Source organism: Rhipicephalus microplus, chromosome 6, assembly GCF_043290135.1.
Source record: "Rhipicephalus microplus isolate Deutch F79 chromosome 6, USDA_Rmic, whole genome shotgun sequence".
NCBI classification, from domain to species: Eukaryota; Metazoa; Arthropoda; class Arachnida; order Ixodida; family Ixodidae; genus Rhipicephalus; species Rhipicephalus microplus.
Genome location: NC_134705.1, coordinates 118,708,124 through 118,720,212, shown reverse-complemented (window position 1 = coordinate 118,720,212; position 12,089 = coordinate 118,708,124). Strand labels below are relative to the sequence as shown.

The 12,089-nt window shown below is 44.4% G+C and overlaps 1 long non-coding RNA gene across 1 annotated transcript in view; it reads right to left on the bottom strand.

The window, feature by feature from the left end:
• The window catches only part of LOC142765450 (uncharacterized), a 50,608-nt gene extending 40,389 nt beyond the window's left edge, over positions 1 to 10,219 (bottom strand). The window contains exon 1 of the long non-coding RNA XR_012884256.1: positions 9,397 to 10,219. This is a non-coding gene — a long non-coding RNA (uncharacterized LOC142765450). The remainder of the gene's footprint in view (positions 1 to 9,396) is intronic.
• Positions 10,220 to 12,089: the final 1,870 nt, after the last annotated feature.

The following is a 12,089-nucleotide window of genomic DNA, read 5'->3' as shown; positions in this document are numbered from 1 at the left end:
CCACAGGTAAGTGACACCTAGTATCTACCCAGGAACGACGAGAACACACTTGGGTAATTTTAACGCGTGAGCGTTATGCAATTACCGACATTCGTAGCGTCGACCCAACGAATGCATAGAATAAATGTCTGTGTTGAGAAAGACCTGATATTGGCAGCGTTGACCCTGCGACAAATGCAAATAACAAACTTCAGGGTCCCAGCCGGAATGAAACCCAAGAATTCGGCGTAGCAGTCAAGCATTCTACCTCAGAGCTACGCCAGGTCTTAGAACTACTTTTAAAATAGGTACTAATCTTCGTGAAACGTGAACAGTGGTTGCAGTGCTGCCAAAATTCCTATTTTATAAACATTACATATGTACTCCTTTGATACAGCCGTCACGTCGGGTTAACGTCGATTGTGGTTAGTTATCATGCGCTGAGGTTGATTTATTTAGTAGTGTCCAGGGCCAGCGTCCTTACGAGCATCAGCGCTTCATATCAACTTCTGGTGTTGCTAATACGCATGTTCTAGTTGACATGGTTGCACAAGTGCAAACAACTGCTTACAGAAACATCTGCAACTCTTCAACATATTTGTGTGCGTGCAACATTTGTACATATAATTAGCGTCATTTCATCTCGTGTCGCTCAATAAGGAAAATTGCAACAGAGTCACCTTCCCTCCTCATGCTTCACCGAACGTCAATGCCCAGGTACGTGGGATCTGCTGAACTTTTTTCTAAACTGAATGCGCCAAGAAATCTGAAACCCAACCATAAGATCAAAAGAAAAGACAAATAGTGAAGCTATATATGAGTGTTGTAGTGCATGAACACCTGACATATATGAAACTAAAGTATTTTTGTAAAACATGTTCGCATGTCTGCTGCTGGAAGCGTGGTTAATGTGCTATTTCTTTATGACTTATACGAGTTATTGAGTAACTTTGATTGATTGATTAATATGTGCAGTTTAACGTCCCAAAACCACCACATGGCTATGAGAGACGCTGTAGTGGAGGCTCCGGAAACTTCGACCACCTAAGGTTCTTTAACGTGCACCCAACTCTGAGAATGAGTAACTGTACGCCACTAAATCTACTACATTTGGTGGCTGATGATGAACTCTAAGCGAGTATTCAAGTTGCGGCTTGCGCAAAATTATGCGTTCGGAACAGCAAAATGGGATCTGATACCAATGTTTCCACTCGTGGTTGAATGAATTTAGTGTATGTTCAAACTAATATGAAGCCTTCCAGTGATCAACCTCTCTCGGGGAACCTGCAGATAAACGGTGAATAACCGAAATATCAGTACAGGCCGACTCCGGCAATTTTTCGAGGTCAATGGATCTCAGTGAAATTCGCTGAGTACGTTTTTCCACGTTTCCGTTATTTATACCAATTTAGAGGCTTGAGAAATGCGCTGATTGTTTGTAAATGAATTTCAAAGGTTTCCTCGCAAAACTCACTTCACGTGCCAGAATTATTGGCAACACTGTCTGGGTGACGTCATGTTTGGCATGTTAACGGAAGTGACGCAGCTGATGCCAACGCTACTTTGGTCGCTACCGTGTTTATTGTGCTGGCCACAACGCGATGGCGGTGGTGTTTGGGACGGGTATTGCAGAGGAAAGCTTTCTTCCTTCCTGAGTGGTGTTTGGCCGGTGCTTAACTCATCTGGCTTTCACAGTTTTCATACTGCGTGCCGGCGGGACCAGTATAAGACCTCCGGTTCTTAGCAAATTGTACGTCATATGCAGAAAGGGCACCCGGTCGGGTTTCAGTTTCGCACCTTTTTGCTTATTAAAATCATTTGCGAATTTCCTGAGCATTTCTGCTATTGGTCTCGTGACAAGAGTGTCTCAGGAACATATAAACACCATTATCTTGACGTGGTTAAAAAATCGCCGGAGTTGGCCTTTAAGTCCATGAAAGTTGGCGTGGAGTCTTGCTCGTAGGCCTTTTCAAAAATGGTTTTCAGAGGTGAGACTTCAAAGGGCTTAGGTGCCATGTACTACCCTACACTTGCTTGCTCGATCAAAGTGACATTACCGAACACGGGTCACCACCATATAGCGTGGGAGCAATTTTGTGGAGAGCGGCGCGTGCCGTCTCGTCTGTCTCCTCCACAAAGTTACCCGGATGGATGGATGGATGGATGGACGGTGGCTAGCGCCACCAAGCCGTAATATTTATTGAACCAAAAACTAGATTTATTTTTTTTATTAAATAGTGAGGTTGAGTATTTGTACTTTGCAGTGAAGGGTTTAATTTTCAGTCGTGCCTTGACTTTAGCAACCAATCAAATAATCTTCTTATAGTTAATTCCACCCTCTTAAAGTCTATTTTACCCTCACTCTCCCTAAACCACCGTGCTTTGAAAAACTCTGCGCCATCATCCTGAACTATAGGGTGAACCCTTTACAGAACATTATCAAGTGTTCGGCAGTTTCTTTTTCCTCTCCACACGCACTGCATACCGTGTCTACCCCTTCGTATTTTGCCCGATATGTCTTGGTTCGCAATACTAAGCTCACTACATTTATTGTCATCAAAAATTATGACTGCTGATTTTTCCTTACTGAACCTAAAATCTAACCTATGTCCCTCATTACCGCGGATGTCCACCAATCTCTACAAATCTTCCTTGTGCCGGCCATTAGCGCTATATCATCTGCCTACATCAATGCTGGTAGTGCCTGTTCAATGAGTTTTCCTTGTTTGACGAAAGACGGGTTGAAGCCCAGTCCACTTCCCTGAGTGCCCTGATTTCAGATCAGGGCACTCGAAATTGATTAAACGAGGTATAGCCACTTCCGCTATAAGGTCCGCCCTCAATAAGAGTTGTCCCCATCGTATGCTTGACAGCGTTAACTATCAGGTGGAGAGGCTGCGTGATGCAGGCTTTCCTCACTCTATCATTTCTACGACTTGCGATAAGCTGCTGCGTGAGGTCAAGGGGCAGTCCTCCCGAGTGAAAGAAAAAGATTTTAGCCGTTCTGTCTACATTCCATATGTTCATTCTTTTTCGCACAGATTAAAGAAAGTAGCATCTAAGTTCAGATTAAACGTTGGGTTTTCAAGCAGAACGAAGCTTAAGGGACTTTGCCAGGCAGTAAACACTCGCATAGAAGGCAGGAAGACTGGAATTTATCAGCAGTGTAGTATCAAACATACTATGAAGTTTCTCCCGTGCATGCAGAATGTCGTGTACTCAACCCCATTTTCATGCGGGCGAGAGTACATTGGTCAGACCGGGCGTTGTGTCAATATACGGCTAAGGGAACACCACAGTTCCTTGAAAGGATTTGCGCATTCACATTTGTCTTTGCATTGCCGCGAATGTGGATGCCACCCACTTTTTGAAAAAACAAAAGTACTCTTCAAGCACCCAGACAAGCTTTCAAGAGAAATTATGGAGGCATTTTTTATAAATAAGAAAGGGTCTCAATGCGTTAGCCAGCCGTCTATCGCCTTACTTGGTAATGAATTATCTTTGTTAGATAGTGGCTAAAGTTCATTCGTCTGCTCATGCCCGGTTTTCTTGGCGACATTGGAATCTTATAGTTTGAAGTATGTGTTATTTTGTGGCAAGATTGCGTGCACATGACAAAGCCTTGTCGCCGTGTATAATTTTATCGATTGAGGGGGCTGGTTTGGTCACGAGGTCTTCTGTTCTGTCTATATATATATTCTCGTGTTTTCAATAAAAAATTTCAGTTGAAAGTCAGCGCTGTACCGTGTCCTTCTATCGCTCCTGTCCGGGTGTTTCGCGCTGTTAACCACGATGAATGCTCACCAACTAGCCCAGTTTTCCCATCTTGCTCAACGTTATTTCTAGTACAAAGGGCTCTTTTCCATGTTCTAATGACTTCTTGACTAATCCCGGCTTTTTGACGTCGATGATAGCCGTTTACGTGTGCAGAGCAAGAGTAGCGTCTTGGTATGCCAGGAAGTCGCTATGCCCTCCCGACCTGCAGTCTTTGTGTGGGTGGATGACTCCGTCTGAGGGACACGCTCGGAGGATGTGCCGCATTTTACGCGCGGAGTGGTGGCAACACGTGAGGGTGTACAAGGATCTTTTGCGTTTAGCCTGTGCGAAAGAGGCTTCCGAAGCGCGAAGACGGCTTCTCCTGAAGGAGTGGACTAAAGTGTCCTACCACGCTACGGAGTTCTTATGGAGTCAAGTTCGACCTTCGCTACCTAAGAAGAAAGAAGTGAAAGGAACAGGGAATGTGACCATTATCGGGGACCAAGTAGTACCAGACAAGTTTCTACAGGTCCTTCAACTAGGGCCCAAATTCTGTCTCGAGCCGCGTCTGAAACAGCTGGATAAGGTCGTCTTAGCCAGGACAGTGGCTCACCGAGCTGAGGAGGAGGACAGACTAAGGTGTGTGTCTGAGTGCGTCGATGTGTTGTTGAAACCGTCGAAGGATTCTAGGTGTTCGAGAAGGTTAGGACCTCTGATTGATTTCTGTGCGGATAGTAATTTGCGCATTCTAGAGTCTGACAAAGAAGGACATTTTGTTATTATTCCGGAAAACTTGTATTTGGAAAAAGCAACCACAGCAATGGATAAGAATTTTCGCGAAGTTTCCGTTGATCCCTCTAAGATTAAATCACGTGCTTTGGCTTTGATGAATGAGGTTGGATTAACGAAAGTAGCAAACGAAGTCAAGCGAGAAAAAGGGCTCCTTCTGCAGGCCTTCTTCAGTGTAAAGACGCATAAGCAGAACTATCCTTTCAGGACCATCGTCTCGGAAAGAAGGTCATGGTTAAATGTTATTTCAGGGTACTTGCAGACTAATCTCGCACAGCTTAAGCTGGAGGACCCTTTCGAAGTCGCCAGTTCTAACTGCGTAGTTCAAGTTCTGCAGAATAATAACCCTGGCGGTTGCTTTGGATTCAGCATAGACATAGAAGATCTTTATTATTCCCTGCCTCATGTACAGTTATTGAAATTCGTGCAACAGACCATCGAGGGACAAATGAATGAGTTAGGCTTCGTCGAAAGTTGCAAAATACCGGTTGCTAGCTTCCTAGAGCTTTTGGAGTTTTACTTGAAGTCCACGATCGTTCAGTGGCAAGGAAGGACAGTTATCCAAAGGGCAGGAGTGTGCATAGGTTCCTGCGTAGCGCCAGTACTAAGCAGCATCTTTTTAAGTTTCGTTGACCGCAAAATAAATGATAACCTAGGTGAATTAGCTTTGAGAATTTTCCGCTTTGTGGATGACTATTTGGTTTTCGTCAATAGGCTAAATTTCCAAAGATCGATTGTGGACGTCGTAAAGTTGTTTAATGAACAGGGACAAGGTCTTAGGTTTACTATTGAGGTTCCTGAAAAGGAGGAGTTGCAGTTCTTAGACCTTAGACTGTCTTTCAAAGCGGAACATGTGTGTTGGACCTATCAACCGAGGTCAAAGAAGTCTCTTCTTGATTTCAGATCAGGGCACTCGAAATTGATTAAACGAGGTATAGCCACTTCCGCTATAAGGTCCGCCCTCAATAAGAGTTGTCCCCATCGTATGCTTGACAGCGTTAACTATCAGGTGGAGAGGCTGCGTGATGCAGGCTTTCCTCACTCTATCATTTCTACGACTTGCGATAAGCTGCTGCGTGAGGTCAAGGGGCAGTCCTCCCGAGTGAAAGAAAAAGATTTTAGCCGTTCTGTCTACATTCCATATGTTCATTCTTTTTCGCACAGATTAAAGAAAGTAGCATCTAAGTTCAGATTAAACGTTGGGTTTTCAAGCAGAACGAAGCTTAAGGGACTTTGCCAGGCAGTAAACACTCGCATAGAAGGCAGGAAGACTGGAATTTATCAGCAGTGTAGTATCAAACATACTATGAAGTTTCTCCCGTGCATGCAGAATGTCGTGTACTCAACCCCATTTTCATGCGGGCGAGAGTACATTGGTCAGACCGGGCGTTGTGTCAATATACGGCTAAGGGAACACCACAGTTCCTTGAAAGGATTTGCGCATTCACATTTGTCTTTGCATTGCCGCGAATGTGGATGCCACCCACTTTTTGAAAAAACAAAAGTACTCTTCAAGCACCCAGACAAGCTTTCAAGAGAAATTATGGAGGCATTTTTTATAAATAAGAAAGGGTCTCAATGCGTTAGCCAGCCGTCTATCGCCTTACTTGGTAATGAATTATCTTTGTTAGATAGTGGCTAAAGTTCATTCGTCTGCTCATGCCCGGTTTTCTTGGCGACATTGGAATCTTATAGTTTGAAGTATGTGTTATTTTGTGGCAAGATTGCGTGCACATGACAAAGCCTTGTCGCCGTGTATAATTTTATCGATTGAGGGGGCTGGTTTGGTCACGAGGTCTTCTGTTCTGTCTATATATATATTCTCGTGTTTTCAATAAAAATTTCAGTTGAAAGTCAGCGCTGTACCGTGTCCTTCTATCGCTCCTGTCCGGGTGTTTCGCGCTGTTAACCACGATGAATGCTCACCAACTAGCCCAGTTTTCCATCTTGCCCACTTCCCTCTAATTTGGCCTCTAATCCTTGTAGGTACATCATGAATAATAAGGGTTACAGGGGACACCCCTGCCTAAGCCCCTGTTTTATCTCTGCAGGCTTGGAGATGTGTGCAGTGCCCACGCCGATGTGTGCAGCGCCCCAAGCGCCATCGGCGCGCTTTGGGGACTCGTTTCGGCAGCCGCTTTTCACACCTCCTCATTCTAGCCACCCTAGTGAAACGCTGTAGCTTTATGGATGCACTCGCATGTACTGATATAGTGGTTGTGGGGTGTCAAACCCCACATATCAATCAATCATCACTCTCATATACTGGTACAGCTGAATGTTCTGTATTTTTCCAGAGCGAAGCTATTAGGCTACCATTTCTGCATTGAGCGGTGTCGCCGTTGGTGTTGTCACCATGGGTGTAACCGATAGAACGAGCGAGGGCAAAAGAGAGAGAATGCTGAGTCCGCTGATTTCATGAGCCATTGGCCTCGAACTCCACTTGTTTTTTTTTCCTCAATCAAGCACGCCGATCTCTCAGTCAGGGCCCCTACTCATGCAGGGATGGTACTTGCACTGTATATGCCTTTGCTTGTTTAGTGCTGTCGGCATTTCACTTGCTTCGATGTGCCTCAACTGCACTGTCTGGTGTGTGTAGCGCTCGAGTGCTGGATGTTTCTGTGGCAATATGTAATGATTGTTACAATGCTCCAACCACGGAGAGCGAAAACTTCGAACCATAGGGGTGTTGCCCCTGCACCAAGTAGCACTCGGAGTTTTCCTTTGGGAGGATCGGGATGTTCGGTGTTTTTTTTCAAATGTAAAACACGTAGTCAGGTAATGGCACAGAATTGAACAAGTGCGATCAGTACATGGGTCCCTGATGGCTCTGAAGACTACAATATACCCGCGGAGCATACGGAATGCCACCTTTCCTTTTTCATCTCAATTAAGACGATGTGTTTCGGGGAAAGACAGCTTCCACGCAAAATACACAAACCATAAGTCATAGGCACTGCTCCGAAAGACACCGAATAAGGACTGCGATTCCGGTTTACCAGGCATAGAAACCGAAATGCCATTCCTTTAGACTCGAGGGCGAAAGGCGTCTCCTTCCTATTTTGTCTGGATCATGGCATTGAACTTCCAAGCATCTTCCAAAAGCTTTAAGCAACAAACCTGTTTTTCTAATGCATGCAGGATGAAAAACCATTCATTAAGCGTCATTACAACTTCTCAAATGGGTAGATGAAATTAACAACAGGACTTAATAACAGGTGTTCTTGTGCCGGATCACGTCATCTGTATTGCCTACGCCATGTTATCTATTTCGCACTGGTGTTTTTCTTTTTTTGAAACTTCAAGCACCATTACACTTGTTTCACAATTCCTTGTCCATCCCCTCATGCGCACGACTTAAACGATTGTTTTCCGATGATGTTTCACTTCAAAGTTTGATACTACGTAACTGAACCTCCCAGAGCCAGTTTAAAGGGCTTTTTGACTAAGTGTGAAGTGCACGGGGGCAAGATATTCCACATCTAATTCACAAAGCACAAAAAATGAGGAAAAAGAGTAAATACTGGCCTAATACGGTGACTCTGGCCCAAATACTGGATTAATACATTAGTTCTGGCCTCTACACTGCACTATTATGTTGACAAAATATGTTAGGTGCACCAAAAAACGACGGAGAGCTGAGCTAAGTTTTCGAATAAGGGAGTATTACGTACAGATGCGATAGAGGCAGCATTGCTTCAGAAACTACTTAGATGCTTTGAATAGGCAATGAAATTCTTGCAGAGTATAAAGATTATCAGTACCATTATAGCGTGCCTTTGTACAGTGGTTAAATAATATCTATGCCACACCTGTACGAATCGAGAAGTGCGCGCCTGCAGCTGTGCACACTTGAAAGCGAAGGCTGGTGCAGTTACAGAAGAACGGGAACGAATACAAAGCCGAGGTCGAGTGCAAACCACTGCTGAGCAGAGCATGCTACAAAGGTTGACAATGAGCGTCGACCATCTTCGGCACCTTTTGTTTGACTTTCCTTGAGGCTCTCAGAAAAGTCTGTAATACTTATTGCCGATTTGGTAACACTAAATCTGCTATCACTAGATGGGAGGCGTTGATACGGCTTGCGTTGGCTCACGACGCCACAAAGCAGCGCTCATTTTGTTAGTTCGTGGCGTGAAGAAATATGTATTATAAACATGTGCAGTAACATAATAAACAGAATAATATGCACATGAAAGCTACTAACTTATGGAGAAACATAATAAAGAAAATAAACATGTACAAGAACATGTGCATGTCATTTCGCGACTATATATTCATCTATGAATAGTATAACTCCCCATATTTCATGATTTAATTTGCGAAGATATTCACCATTGTTTCTCTAATAAAAAATTGCTGTTGGGATGTAAAAACAGTGTTAATGGAATTATAATTCATTACTTATGATCTAAACCCGCCTAATGTTTTATTGTAGCATATTTCACAGTACTTCTTTACGATAACGACATTGACAACAATAGCCGAATTTCCACCGCACACCTTTCAATGGACGTTAAGGCACAGCCCGAACAATGCAATCTTCTTTTTCGTCTATGCCCTCTTTCTATGAATGTGTAAAGTGCATGCGCTCGATGCTGCATGATTCCAGGAAATGATGACGTGAACCTCACACTGCCTCTTCATCGACCTGATATAGTAAGGCTTCCATGGTGCGCCCACTTGTTTTACTCATCATTAAAGCCATATGCAATCCGCACCTTATAAAACAGTAACATTTCGCGCATGTTTCACAAGTGCGCAGTGGAAATGGTGGCAGCACCTTTGCGTCGGCTAAGCTTACGATATTGGCAATTTTTTACTGCTATGGTTGCTGTCGCGTCCAAATATACGAGTCCACAAAAGACTTACAGGTAATTTCCGTGAAGATAAGCTTGTTATCGCAACTTCTGTGGCTACTTTTGTGCTGCTGTAATTGTGACAGTTTCCCGATTCACTTTTTCAGCGCAATCTAGGTGGCAATGTTTTGAGCGCAACAAACGTTATCATTTTTTTCTAAATGAATATATGGGGCAGCGTCTCAAAAAGACGCGTATATAAAATACTTGACTGAAAAAGACTATTGTCATGCCTAAAATACACAAAAATTCTTTCTCGTTTTTGTGGAAATAAAGTAACAAAGCATGCCTAGAGACAACGAACGCACCTTTTTTTGGCAGAGAGCACAATACACCAAAATAATGAACAATTGGTGCGGTGGTGGAAGAAAGCATTCAAATTGTCACCCAGAAAAAGTACACAGAAAACTGCAGGTAAAAAAAGTGTTCTCTAATGTCGTGAGACAAACAGACGCCTAACAATGGCCCAAGGTTGCGTTTGACATTCTGAAACAATGAAGCCAAAATGCTTGTGTGTTTTCCTGGTGTGCTTGGTAGGCATACAAGGTAAGGTTCTGAAAAAGCTTAAATTTCTATGTAGTAACACACCCAGAATTGTAAATATTTAATAGAGAAGGGTGCATTCACCCCTGCCAATGGAAATTGAGAATCAGTGAAATCTTCCTGTAACAATTCTATCTCCAAATGCTAGGAGACTTGTTTTCTATATTTATTCACTTCAAAATATGCACGCATTTTTCATTGGCTATTATCTTTTAATGTAAAGTGTTAGCTATATATTCGGAAAGCAAACGTTAGGTATGCTTTTCTCAAGGCATTGTCATTTAACAAGCCATATTCAGGCACGTCGCTGCATTGGTTCTCACACTGAAACTTCTCTCGCACGCTTCTCAATCTTCTCGCCCTTCTATTCTTACTAGCCGAAAGGCCAGCTCATATGGCTGAGCAAAACTGCCAACTTTACAGAAGTACAACTTGGAACTCATGTTCCGTTCTTCTAACGCAGCAGCTGTCTAATGGCGTTGAGAGAAACACAACTGTCACGTTCCAAGTTTTTGTTGGTCGGTACAAACTTTTATGAGGTATACATTCATTGAGAACACAACTGCCTTCTATTGTTCTCTCATGATATCTTATGGGGGGGGGGGGTGTTTTGGTTTTGATAAGCACGTTTCACGTTTACTTCACTGGCAAGAATACGATACGGAAACATACGCGCAGGTATGATTTTCATTTGCTTAATGTCGATCGGTACAAACCACTGTTCTCACGAACCTATCTATCTATCTATCTATCTATCTATCTATCTATCTATCTATCTATCTATCTATCTATCTATCTATCTATCTATCTATCTATCTATCTATCTATCTATCTATCTATCTATCTATCTATCTATCTATCTATCTATCCAGCCACTTACGTTTGGGTGCTCTCGTGGTCACCCCCTCAACTTGGCGTGAACCAAAATGGGTTTGGGAGGTTAATGTGGTTTGGCGAATATGACGCGCTGGTCACAATCCTATCACGTGCGTACGTCGTCAACACATACCGCCTGACCGTGGCACATACTCATGGCCGGGTATGTGCCACTGGTATGTGGGTATGTGCCACAGGTGATTGACACTTAGTATCCACCTGTCATGATATGCGCGGTAGGTTCATCTGGTGCGCGATGTTTGTGAGTTTGTGCTGTGCCGTACGCCGACGAAGATGACGATGAGACAAGGAAAAGGCGGAATCGTGTCGTCAAAGTCAAGCCAAGCCATGGGGAGAGAGAAGAGGAAGACGAGGACGGGGCGTTGGAGAAGAAGGATCGGAACGAAACAGTGGCAGGCTGAAGCGCTCGTCGGGTCGTGGTCCCGAAGCCTACCTGTGCCTGTGGTCCGCACGAGCCTGGCTCCCTTCTACCGTGTGATCCAGCAGCCGGCGCCGGTCCGTTGTACTCGGATCCGGGCGTTTTCCAGACCTGGGCCTACTACTGGCTGTCCGGGACGTGCTTGCCACACATCGACTCTGCCTCACGCTCCGCTCCGACCATGCCTGAGGCATCGCTGATGTCGGCGTAAGACGCAACGCAACGCATCGACTCATCTGCCTTCGACGTCACACGGTGAAGTGTTTCAAACCTTGTGTAGTGCAGTGGGGGACTACGCTAAGCGTCAGACCTTGTCTTTCGAGAACGTGTGTCGTGCTCGTACTTAAGGCAGTTCTCCGCTGTTGCCATGTAACACGCCAAGCTTCTTTATCGTTTTTTTTCCTTTTTTCGTGGCATTAAAGCCTTATAACTCAAGTTGCAAATGTCTTCGTCAGTCTCGACAACGATTATTTAAGTTGCCGTGATTGCACGAACCTTATCCCTCACAATTGGCGTCCGCGCGACAGGACGAAGCCGTTTGCACTGGGTTGAAATCTATAGGGAAGATGAGTGAGCAAGAGCTTATAACGCTAGCGGAACGCATGGGGCTTCAAGGAGCCGAGCTAAAGACGTGGGTAGACGCGCGGTTAGAGCGGGCTCATGAGGAATCTGTGCAAGCGCGTGAAGAGCGTTCCGCGGAAAGGCAGGCGGCGAAGGAACGTTTGGAGATAGAAGAGAGAACTCTTCAACTGCGAATTCGACTAGCTGAGGTTGAAGGTAGCCGAGAGCCAACAGCGCGGGACCGCGAACCTGAGAGGAGTCAAAGCCGCCCGTGCTTGATCAATCCT